The sequence below is a fragment of the Papaver somniferum genome, chromosome 11, assembly GCF_003573695.1.
Source record: "Papaver somniferum cultivar HN1 chromosome 11, ASM357369v1, whole genome shotgun sequence".
Classification (NCBI taxonomy): domain Eukaryota; kingdom Viridiplantae; phylum Streptophyta; class Magnoliopsida; order Ranunculales; family Papaveraceae; genus Papaver; species Papaver somniferum.
In genome coordinates, this window is record NC_039368.1 from 62515506 (window position 1) to 62528657 (window position 13152).

General features: G+C 37.8%; 1 non-coding gene across 1 annotated transcript; it reads right to left on the minus strand.

Moving 5' to 3' along the window:
- Window positions 1-10431: 10431 nt before the first annotated feature.
- Window positions 10432-10535, minus strand: LOC113325587. Its single transcript, XR_003348054.1, has one exon. It is a non-coding gene; the product is annotated as a small nucleolar RNA R71 (small nucleolar RNA).
- Between the last annotated feature and the right edge of the window lie 2617 nt (window positions 10536-13152).

Here is a 13152-nt window from a genome sequence, read left to right on the forward strand (position 1 = left end):
TCATCAGTTATACAATGGTCGAGATTCAGTAAAAATTCATCAGTATCATCTGGATTAGTCGTCCTACTGAATTTAGAGAAATGTTCTTTTAGTTCATTTGTTATACTAGCTCTATCAGATAACCAAACTCTTATATTTGACCGGATAGTATCTATCTGAGTTCTCCTTTTCCTATATTTCATTTTATCATGGAAATATTTAGTGTTTCTATCTTGGAGAGGAAGGTTGATAGGTGTCTAAAACACCTAATTTTATATCTAGTATTTATGCTTTCTTTGCGAGTTTTCTTGTAAATTATGTATCTTATGTTTGAATTTGAGCGTTTAGGTACTTTGGAATCATTCGGATTAAAAGATGGAAAAAGCGTCATTTCATATGCAACCGTTATTGGAAGCGGAGCATAGCCAAGCCAAGCCAGGCCAACCATTGCAGCTTAGTCTAGAGAAGCAAGGAAAAGCCATCTTTGGTTGGCCCGTATCTACTCTACTTGGGTGGATTTATCCACTTTCATTCTCATACAACAAACCTAAAAATCAGAGAACCTATCATTAGTTTCTCTTTTTCCTACTCTACCTAAACCTGACATGGCGGAAGGTTAATGTTCACAGAAAGGAGATTCATGGAGGAATTGAGAAGATGAAGAACTAGAGATCGATGATGCTGAGCTTCACAGATGAATTGGGGTTCGTCTGACTTCGTCGACAAAGAAGATGATGGAGTTTTGGTAGGATTTCTGGTTAAATCAGATCGAAGAAATTTGGGTTTGATTATGTGATGGTCGAGGAACATAGAAGAGTGGGTTTGGTGAGATTTTTTGTTGCTGTCGATTTGAAGGAGAAATTGAACTCAGAGAGATGGAGATAGAGATGGTATTGATGTTGCTGGCTGGAATGGAGGAGCTGAAAATCTTAGATGTATGATTAGGAAAAGAGGCTGAATTGATAATGAGAGTTTGGGTCATAGCTACAGCTACAGAGAATGGAATTACATGAGTTGAAGTTATTTGTGTTGGGTGTTGTTCAATTACAGAAGACAGGGATCTCAAGAATCTGAGATGGATTGATTTGATTTTTACCTTTGAGAAGATGGAGAAGAATATACAGATGCAATAGGTGTTGTTGTTGTGTTTGAGCTACAGTTGGAGATGGCAGTGGTGGTGATATGAACAACAGGGGTTATGAAACAAAGAAAAATGGGTTTGTAAAGGTGGTGGTTATAAATTCATAGATGGGATTGAGATGCAATGGAAGAAACAGTGAGGTTAAGGAGTGGTTGTTGGTGTTTATGGTTGTGCTGTTACAAGAATACAATGGCTTGAGTTACGCTGCTCAGGTGATGTTTTTGTTGGTGAGAAATGAATGTGAACTGATGGTGAAGGCTGCAGTTGATACTGTTCAAATGGAGGTGTTTTGTTGCTGCAACTGAAGAATGAAGTTGTTAAAGCTGTTTACATGGTAGCTGTGGCATTATGTAGTGGAGGAGATATTACTACAAATGGTGTGCATATTGAATGGCAATGCAGGAGGGGAGTTGGTAATGACTCTCAACTGGAGTAGTTGGTGCTGAGATAGTACAGCTGAAGATGGTAACTGCAATGGGTTTTGGTTTGTGAAATGAATTGTGCTGGTATAACTGACTGGTATGAGGTTCAATAATGAATAGAGATGGTGTTGCAATGGTTGGTTAACTGAGTTGCGATGGTCGAGAAGAGCAATGGAAAGTGAGTTGCAGATGGAAATGATGATTGTAGCTGAACTGAAGTGACATGACTGAGAGTTGCAACTACAGTTGTAAGCAAAGGCAAAGCTGAATGGGTTGAGACTAGCAGAAGGCTGTTGGAAGCAAGGAAATGTTGTAGGAGAACTAGTTGATGTAGCTGTTAGCTAAATGGAGGAATTGCAGTTGCAGAAATTGGTGCTGCAATGAACAAGAAAATGGAAGCGAGGTACTGGTGGTGACTTGGTAGGGTGGTGCAACTGTTACTGAGATGAAATTGCAGGTGGCGGTTATACTGGTACACAGTATGTATGAGTTCTGGATGGGATTTGAACTGAATTACAGGATTAGATGAATGATAGGCTCTCTGTAGTTGTAGTTGAACTGAGGATGAAGATAATGGATGTGTCTAGATAATTATGGCTCGAACCATGAATGACTGAGATGAAGAGAATCATGTTGCAAATGGAGAAGTGCAGCTGGAGAGGGTGACTAAATGGTTGTTGTTTCAGATGTTGCAGTGAGATGCAGGGTTACAAGGATGAGGAGGAGCTAAAGGAGTAATGCATCACTGTGGCGCAACACAAGCTTTGGCATGTGCAAGACTATGGCTTGGCAACTTAGCTCAGCTGATTCTGACTCATGGTATGACTCTCTGACTCACTTGCCTCGGTTGACTCCTTATTGGGCTACTTTCACACATTTATCACATGGGCTTGGTGGACTTCTTGGTGTTGGACTTTGGAGATTATGACCTAATTTTGGAAACAAGGAGAGCTACAAAAAGAGAAAGTTTCTACTTCTTTTGGGGGATGACGGACATTACTACTTGGAATTTTGGGGGAGAGCGGCGATTCTTCTAGGGTTTGCTTTTCGCATATTTTTCAATTCTTTATTTTATGAAAATGATGATGATAAACTCCATTATTATGAGTAACTAAACACAATTATTGGTTATGGGATAAAATTGATTTCTCAACATGATATTTAAATCAATGGATTAGTTTTGTCTCAATAATTTATTGTTTATGATTCATGGTTTATATTGTCATATGATTTGATTGTTTGTTTGGTTGTGTCCGGAATCAATCCGATTTGCATTCATTTCTAAAGTTATATTAGGGTTTTTTATACGAAAAAGTGATAAATTCCTGATTACAAGTAGCATAAATGTGAGTAGTGCTTGTAGTGATATATCCTACTAGTCACATATTAATCATAACCTTAGTTAAATCGAATTAGTGCTTTTACACGTTCAGTTGCTTTGATTAGTCTTATTCCATAAAACTTATTGCTCATAGGGAGTTAAAATTAATTGTGCTTTTAATTACACTTTAGGTTGCTTTCTAGGTAGACTTCACATATGCATCTTTTAATGTGGTTGTGATGAAATCAGGGAATTAGCGGGATAGTCTTGCGATCAAGATATCCTAGGACTTTTAATAAATGAGAGATTAAATTATCAATACTTGTCATTGATGAAAATACATATTTGTGAATGATATTATCCCATGACCAGTATCTCCTCCTTATTATTTATTCCAATTATTTCATTTGCTTTGCTTTATTTTTTTTGCTTAGATAAAATTCAAAACCCCCCTTGGTTACTAAGAAACTGAAATTTTATAACAACAAAAGCCTCTCTGTGGGAACGAACTCTTTCTTACCACATATTTCATGGACGACTTTAGTGTCTTCGGTGATTCATTTGACCTTTGCTTGAAAAACTTGTCTCTAATCCTTGAACGATGTGTTGAAACAAACCTTGTGCTGAATTGGGAGAAGTGCCATTTCATGGTAACTCATGGCATAGTTTTAGGCCATATAATATCTTCTAAAGGCTTGGAAGCAGATAAATCTAAAATAGACCTTATTCGTGCACCCCTCCCACTACGGTGAGGGAGATACGCTCTTTTCTTGGTCATGCAGGTTTTTATCGTAGATTTATCAAAGATTTTTCCAAGATAGCATCACCACTTTGCAACTTATTGCAAAAAGATGTGGTTTTTAACTTTGATGAAAAGTGTAGGGCGACATTCAATCGTTTGAAAGAACTTTTGATTCCAACCCCTATCATTAAACCACCGGATTGGAGTAAGCATTTTGAGCTCATGTGTGATGCAAGTGACTGTGCGGTTGGTGCGGTGCTTGGGAAACGTGTGGGGAAGATATCTCATGCTATTTATTATGCTTCTAGAACGTTAAATGAGGCCTAAAAAAACTACACAACCACTGAAAAAGAGTTGTTAGCTATTGTTTTTGCTTTGGAAAAGTTTCGCTCTTATCTAATTGGTGCAAAAGTTGTTGTCTTTTCTGATCATGCATCACTTAGGTACTTGCTAATGAAGAAAGAAGCGAAACCAAGGCTTATACGATGGATTTTACTCTTGCAAGAGTTCGATATTGAAATCAAGGATAAGAAAGGAATTGAGAATACTGTTGCGGATCACTTGAGCCGTCTTGTTGTGGACAAGGAAGCTATCCCATTGCGTGAAAGTTTCCCGGATGAACAACTATTCTCAATTTCCTTTGGAGAACCATGGTATGCTGACATTGTGAATTACTAGGTATCTAAACAAATCCCAAAGAACTTGTCTCGTGCTGAGAGGGACAAACTTAAGAAGTTGGGAAACCAATACATATGGGATGATCCATACTTGTGGAAACATTGTAGCGACCAAGTAATACGAAGGTGCGTTCCGAATCCGAATTTCATTCTATCTTGTCTTTTTGTCACTCTTATGCTTGCGGAGGACATTTTGGGAGTAAGAGAACTGCTCACAAGGTACTTGAAAGCTGTTTTTATTTGCCAACCTTGTTCAAGGATGCATATATATTTTGTACAACTTGTGATAGGTGCCAAAGAACAGGCAATCTAGGTGCTCGAAATCAAATGCCACAAACTTTTATTCAATTTATTAAAGTTTTTGATGTATGGGGTATTGATTTTATGGGTCCTTTTGTCAACTCCCATGCGAATTTTTATATCTTACTTGCTGTTGATTATGTCTTTAAATGGGTGGAAGCTAAGGCCAACCCAACTAATGATTCTAAAGTGGTTTCAGATTTTGTGCGAGCTAATATTTTTGCAAGGTTTGGAATTCCTAGAATCATAATTAGCGATGGGGGTTCTCACTTCAAAAACAGGATCTTACAAAGCTTGTTGAAGAAGTACAATGTGTCGCACAAGATTGCAACACCTTATCATCCCCAAACAAATGGACAAGCCGAGGTTTCTAACCGGGAGGTGAAATCCATTCTAGAAAATAAGGTGAATCCAACAAGGAAAGATTGGAGCATGCGACTTAATGATGCTTTGTGGGCTTATAGAACCGCATACAAGACACCTATCGGGATGTCTCCCTTTAGGCTTGTGTATGGTAAACCTTGTCACTTACCCGTTGAAATTGAGCGTAAGACGTTTTGGGCTATTAAGCAATGCAATATGGAGATGGATGGTGCAGGAAAGAAAAGGAAGTTACAACTCCAAGAGCTAGAAGGGCTTCGCAATGATGCATCTGAAAGCTCACGCATTTACAAGGAGAAAACGAATGCATTTCATGATACTATGATTTCTAGAAAACAATTTTGTATTGGACAAAAAGTTCTTTTATTTAATTCTCGCTTGAATTTATTTCCAGGTAAATTAAGGTCACGATGGATCCGACCTTTTATTGTTACTAATGTGTTTTCTCATGGTGCAGTAGAAATTCGTAGCATAGCTACAGGCAAGGAACTTAAAGTTAATGGGCACCGATTGAAACCATATTATGAGAATTTCACTTCTGAAATGGTGGAAGGAGCTATTTTTGTGGATGCATTCCCTCTGGAGGAGTCATAGAAAGCAAGGAGATAGTCGGGCTGATGACTTTAAACCAAGCGTTAAATGGGAGGCAACCCATAGGATGAGTATTTTTTGTCTTATTTTTATTTTCTTGTCTTGTTTTTAGCTTTTTCTTGTCTTGCATTTACTTTTTCTTATTTCTTGTCATATTATCATTTAGCACTTCCCACCTTGAATTACTTTGGATGACTCAATTTACATTGAGGACAATATAAAGTTTAAGTGTGGGGGAGTGGTTAAGCATTTGCTTTGTAAATTTTTCAAAATTTTCAACTTTTTTGTAAATTAATGAATAAAAAACTCCAACTTGTAGTTAGTTTAGAGTCACATAGTATACATGTCGCTAAGGTTACATCGAGATTCTCACAAGAGTGACTGAACTTAGAGATGACAGAGAACGTGATCGGGTTTCTTGCTTGTATGATAGTTAAAGTTGGATTTAACCATGCCAGTGGCAAATGAGGTGCAGGCTGAATTCGATATTAGATTTATGATCCCCCATAATGGAGACTACCTATTGTTACATCATGTGAGGCACCGACCTTCAATTTTTTGTACGTGTCTAAATATGTGCTTTTAGAGTGTGTGTCACCGTACGTAAGCTCCGGGTAAAATGGTGAGCTACCCAACCTCCCACCAATAGAAGCACTACTTTGATCTCTTGAGTGTTATTTTATCAATCATGATGGTGACATCGAATTGCTAAATTATATACCATTTATAATCTTGTTTGCAGTTAGCACCATCCACTTTATCTCTCTCTACACCAACAGGTCCATAGAAACACTATCATCATCAACAAGAGGAGCATCACAAATTTGAAGAAAAGTTGAAGACGTTCAAGGTATACAAGAAACGGTACAGAAATGAGCAGATTTCAGATTCAAGTAAAGCAACAAGACAAGGAGCATAATTCTTACGAGTTGGAGACTTATGTACAAGAGCGAAGATTATCAAGACGAGAGTTCAAGAAATTTATGATATCGAGACAATACACGTTGTGAAGAATCAAGTGGTAAAGTACTTACACCATGACCTTTGTACTTGCATTTTTGTTTTATCTTTATTCTTATTTGTTAGTTTGTATTTTATTTTCTCTTGTCAAAAAAAAAAAAAGAAAAAAAAAGAGACAAGAAAAATCCTTTGCATCATATTTTTGTTTGTTTAGTTCGTTTTTGGTTTTGTATTCATTCAATAAAGCCAATGGAAGAAGAAATATCCATAATGAAGTTTCAAGTAACAAGGAATTAGAGGAAAGAATCACATTGTCAGGATTCTATGAAGTTCAAGAGTTATCATCAAGAGTTGAAGACCAAAGACGAAGATGAAGACAAGGATTGAAGACCGAAGACGTTTCTATGGATGCTGTGAGAGTGGTGTGATGAGTGCTAAAAAGTGCATATTTCTATATATTTTTCTTGGCATTTAACTCATCTTTTGTGCATTAATTCTACATTTTATCACATATTCTGTATTTTCATTGTTTTCAAGAATAAATATTTTTCTTACTTAATTTTGCATTTTTAGGTAATAAATAAAGTTTGGATGAATAGCAGAGCGGAAAAGAGCAGAAAAATAGTGAAAAGCCGGGAGGAATTACACAAGGAAGCCGCGAAGAATGTTGTGCACAAGACCAAAAGGCTAGAAGTGGGCTTCAAGAAGAAGAATTGTCCTTAAAGAAGATATGGGCTTGGCATACCCAAGGCCCAAAACCCTTACTCAAACACATTTCCACTATCCAAGCCCGTCTCGGATTTCAGCCGTCAGATCGAAGCATTTCAGCATCCTACGGTCGCTCCATCATCGCACATCAAACTCCGAAGCCCCCGCTTTACATCGAAACGCCCATCTCCATCTTGGGTCGTCCGTTTTGATACATCCCTTAATCCGACGGTCGCTCCACCCTTACCTCCGTGTCGCCGTTGGATCCACCTACCATCTTCCCATCCATCGCTCCTTGTCGAGATCATCAAACCGCGCTATCCCCGCTTCACACCCTAGTCACCGAACCCTATTACCCAACCAAACAGACCCTTCTTCTCCATCGGGTTCTTCCTCTCTTCTTCCCAAATTCTCTGCAACTCTGCCATCTCCATCACCACCATCTCTTCCATCTCCACCTCGAACACCACCACTACCACCTTCCCCCGAAAAACTCAGGATTCAATCACCACCCTTGTCTCTTCCTTTCTCGTCTGTAGCATCGAGTCCTGATGCTACAAACTCGACAGTGAGAGAAGCTAGGGTTCACAGAAGTCTAGGGCTAGGCCAACAGCGCAACAAGAGCTAGAGGAGGAGCAGTAGAACATCAAGAAGCATGGGTCGAAGCCAATTTACACATGGGTATGTCGAATTTGATTTTCCCCAAAAAATTAGGGTTTCGAATTAGGGTTTTATATTTGGTTGTAAACTATAAATAGGAAGTAATGTAGGATGTTAAAGGGTGTTCTTGGTTAGCCGAGATACCCCCTAATTGGGTTAATTTAATTTGATTTCACTGTTAATTTTTAGGGTTCTTCATTTGCAATTTTCATTCACTGTTTAGTAGTTTAAATGTTGTGTTGTTCCTGTTAATCATGTTTAGTTCCATTGTAGTGTTAATTATGTTCTGAGTTCACTGTTGAGGCTCAGATGAAACCTTAGTGCACTAATGAATGATGAATTGCTAGGAAGGCCTGTTTTGCTTGAGTAATGGGAAGAAGTTGGTGCTCTGATATGCCTGTGATTGACTGTGCTTTCAAAAGACAGTCAATGCTAGGGGCAAATCAGTGAGCAAGCTGATTCTCTTCCCATTCTAGTTGGATGCTTAAGTTTTTGCATTGTTTAGCTAGGACACAAGGTGGATTCTAAGCCTTAGCTTAGCCACAACTGCAACCTCCTCTCTGCCCTTGGCTCATAGCCTTGGTTTACTTCAATACCATTGCTTCACATCATCTTCACTGCCACCTTTCTTTTACCACTTTCTTTTGTAACTTACTTTGCTTCGTTGGCACTTTGCCACTGTTAAAAATCACCATTTCACTGCCATTGTATATGCTTCCATTGTTTCATTGTCTTTACCACTGTCACTTTAGTGTTTTTGTCTCACTGTTTTCTTATTCACTTCATCTGTTTTCTTTCTCTGTTTCTTTTCTGTTTTCATTTCACTGTCACTCTTTGATACACTATATCTTTGTTACTCTTCACTACTGTTTCTTTACCTTCACTGTTCTTTCTTTGCCATTGTTTTTTTGTCCTTCCTGGTTTGTTCTCTGTTTCTTTGTCATTGTAGACTGTTAGGTTAAGGCCAAAAGCCCAGCTCATTGCTAGGGTGAAGCAAAAGCCCAGACCACTGTTAGGGTGCCCAAGGCTCAGTTCAGTCCATCTGTAGTCCAAAGTCCCAAAGCCCAGTTCATTCTTATAGAATAAAACCAAAGCACAAACTCAATCAAGAGCCCAGTGCACTTCAAAACTAAAGCCAAGCCCACTGTGCCTAGAAGTTACCAAAGCCCAATAGCAACTTAGAAGCCCAAAATAGCTACACACTCCAAACACACCCAGTCCCTGTGGATTCGACCCGTACTTGCACGAGCTACAACTGACGACCGTGCACTTGCGGTATTACTGTAGGCCCGTTTCATTTCGCTTAATTTTCACACACTTCCGGGCCCACCAAGTTTTTGGCGCAGCTGCCGGGGACTGGTGCTGTGTTTTTCTTGTAGTTTTCTTGGCTATTTTGCATTTCACTGCATAGCATTTGCATCTGCATCTGCTTCACTTCATTTGCTGTTAGACCTGCTGTTCTGAACCAGTTTTTCCTCTGCTGGGACGCCACCAAGGAAAAGAACCAAAGCCCAACTGGGTTTTTGCAAAAATATCAGAGCAGCTGGGCTGTGCTTAAAAGGTAACCCATTTAAGAGAACCCGAATTGTGGGCTTCCAATTTTTAATTGTGGGCTTGTAATATTAAAGCCAATTTTTGGGCTTTTTATTTTCTGTTGGGTTTGTAATTAATTTCTGTGGGCTTGTTTGTTTAATTTGTGGGCTTGTATTTAATTTTTGTGAGCTTGTTTAATTTGGATTGGTATTTTGTATTCTGGGTTTTTAAACCCAGCTGAGCTTGTAACCGATCACGCTAGGTTAACTCGTTAGTGGGCCGAGTACCCAAATTCTAGGTCGAGATTTTGGACTCAGTTTCACCAAACGTTTTCAAACCAGCTGAGCCAAAGCAAACACAAAACCAAACAGTGGGCTTGCTCCCATTCAAAAACCAAATTTTTTTTTTTTTTTTTAAAAAAAAAAAAAAAAAAAGAAAACCAAAACTTTTCTCCCATTCAAAAACCAAATTTTACTTGCTCCCATTTTAACAACCAAATTTTTCTTCTTTATCCCATTAAAACCAAACTTGCTCCCAAATTTTAAAAAACCAAAAAAAAAAAAAAAAAATGTTACCCACCAAAACCAAATTTTTCCCAAAAATCCAAACCCTTTAAAACCAAATAGTGGGCTTTGTGTCTTTACAATATGGGCCAACCTAGTGCTCTCCATGAATACATGTATCCCACAATAAAAATTCCATTATCATGTATTGTCTTACCTCAAACCAATAACCCTTTTAAAATAAATGCAAGCATGATACAAATACTTCCTTTATTTCGAGGGTTCGATTCTGAGAACCCCTATACTCATGTAAGAGAGTTTGAACAAATTTGTCGGACTATGCAACCTAATCATATGTCCGAAGACTCTCTGAAATTGCGTTTGTTTACATTTTCTCTAAAGGAAAGGGCCAAAACATGGTTTTACGGTTTGAGACCACAATCAATCACCACTTGGGAACAACTCACTAATCAATTTTTCCAAAGATTTTTTCCACATCATAGGACCATCGCTATTCGTCAAAATATCAATTGTTTTGTCCAGTTGGATGAGGAAACTGTTTTTGACTATTTTGAACGTTTTAATGATTTGTTGAGCGAATGTCCACACCATGGATTTGAGAAGTGGAGACTTGTCGCTATCCTCTATGAGGGACTAGACTTTAAATCTCGAGCCATGGTTGAGTGTATGTGTAATGGTGAATTTCTTGATAAAACTGTGGATGATGCATGGAAATTTTTAGCTGAGATTGCAGAGAAAACCCGTCACTGGGAATCCATTAGGGAAACTGAGACACTGTCACATGATATAGGTGGTAATGAATTGAACTTTGGAAATAGCATGTCTAGTCCTTCTCATGTGTATGATATTGAATATGAACCTAATCTAGAGGAACATGAATCGACTAATGACACCACCACTGTTAATGAGGACCAATATGCATGCTACCATGATGATGATTATGATGATATGTTAGAAGAACATGAAAATATTGTGGAACCTGTTGGTTCAAAAACATATGGCTTCTCGCCCTCGACCTTCATGCATGTTGTTCTTTCTAATACTCATTGTAATTCATATGATTTTGATATTGACATGGGATTCGTACAATTATTCTGTGAAGATGAGCATGACATTGGAATAGTTGAATCTTCTGTAGACACTAATATGCATGAAAATATATTTGATGTGTCTGATTCTCTACCTAGGTCACATTGTGATATTTCTCCTGATTTGCCGATGCATGAGAATAAATTTGTTGATGATGTTGATGACTCTGATTGTGATCTTGCCAATTTGTTTGATGATTGTGAGCATGTTATGACACTTGTAGAAGACTTAGGAGATGTTGATGTGATTAGTAATGATGTGCCTATCGTCCTACATAAGTCACAATCTGATGGCCTTCCACCCAACCTAGATTTGGTTTGTACCGATATTGTCAAACCGACTTTTCTGAGAGTCCCTAATATAGGTTTGGAACTGTGTGCTTCCCAAGTCCTCTTGGACTATTTTGCTTCTAAGTATAATACATTTGAGGAACCACAGTTGGAATTAGCATGTTTGCCCGTCCCTAGCACAGTTCATTTCGAGCTAGACCTTGTGCATGATGAACCCCCAAAACTGCGAGATTTAATTTTATCCGTTGAAAAATCCAGGTTTGGGGGTAGCTCATTTTGTTTCACAGCTTCACTTGCATGCCTATCATATTATTATTGTGTGAAGCTGTTGAAACCTCTACACTTTGTCTTTTGGGTTGATCCTCAACTCTTTAGATTGTTAGTGTACGGTGAATTTTTTGTATATAATCCAGTAGATAAAAATTTTAATAATCCCTTTGTTCCTTTTGTATATATTTTGCTAATCCAATATGATCTCGGCTGACATATGTTGGATTCTTGCCTTGAATAACGGAGTTCTAATATTGCTTTCGCCGAAATCGGGTATTCTCTTTCCTTTTTCTCTACTCAACATGATCCTCTTCATATGTTGTATTATAATTTTGTTCATATTTTGAAACATTGAGGACAATGTTTAGTTTAGGTTTGGGGGTGAAAAGTAGATACTTTGATAATATGCCATAATTGAAAACAAGAACTCCTTCTTTTTGAAAAAATTGAAAAATTCCAAAAAATTGAAAAATCAAAAAAAATTAAAAAATTAAAAAATCATAAAAATGGAGCTCATTTACCTTGAAATGTTGACTCTTGTGCAAATATGTAATTATTAGGAGTCTTAGTCTAGATATTTAGGCACCCTGATTCTAGCACAATTCACATAGTGATAAGAAATTTGCACGCGCACGATCTACCAATACATGTATGGCCTCGATCTTCAAGGTGTTTGATAGGAAGTCACGATTGCCAATCACTTTAGAATACTGAACGAAACTTGACTAGCTTGTTCTTTGGTTGGTTGGGATAGAAGGTGGAGGTTACATTAAGAAAGACAACCATCGAATTTAACTGGGTGCATCAAAAAGGGCTACCTCTTGCAAAGTGTCATGTAATTTTTGTTTCTTTTTGTATGTATCAAAAGAGTACCATATGTAAAAATCAATTTCAAGTTCTTGTCAAAAAAAAAAAAAAAAAAAAAAAACGATGTATATTCAGAAAAATACAAAAAAATCAAGTATTTATCAATTCCATTCTCTCTTGTTCCAAAAATAAAAGAGAGTAGTCAATGTAAATAAGAGTCATGTAAATAGTCATATTTTGTGTTTCATTGTAATAAGCAAGGAAGGGTGTATGCCATTGATGTAAAACGCGAGTAATTGTGAAATACCTCCAACTCATTCACAATTCTCGTAAAGTCCGGACAACTAGCTAGATTTCGACCTTGGTTCTTAGCCTGAGAAACTATCTCTTGGTGATTAGTAGTCATAACATCCTATCTTTCTTTACACATGTGTAGATACACTTTACACTCTTATCACATGTCCTTATTTGTTATCAGTGCTAGGATTGTGCCTTGATAGCTAGATTGACATCTCCATTTTGCTGTGAGCTTAACTGACTTGCACATGTCACATTTGATGGAATCTGAGCTTATATTTTGACCTAGAACTTTGTAGGTACGTTCTAAGCAAACCTTCACGAGACTTCAACTCGTCCACTAGGGACACTTAGTGGTTTAAAAGGCTTAGTGCATACGCTAAATGCATTCGAGAGACCAGCGACAGTGGTATAGGTAGGATTTCCTTAGTTTTGTTTTACTTGAGGACAAGTAAAATTC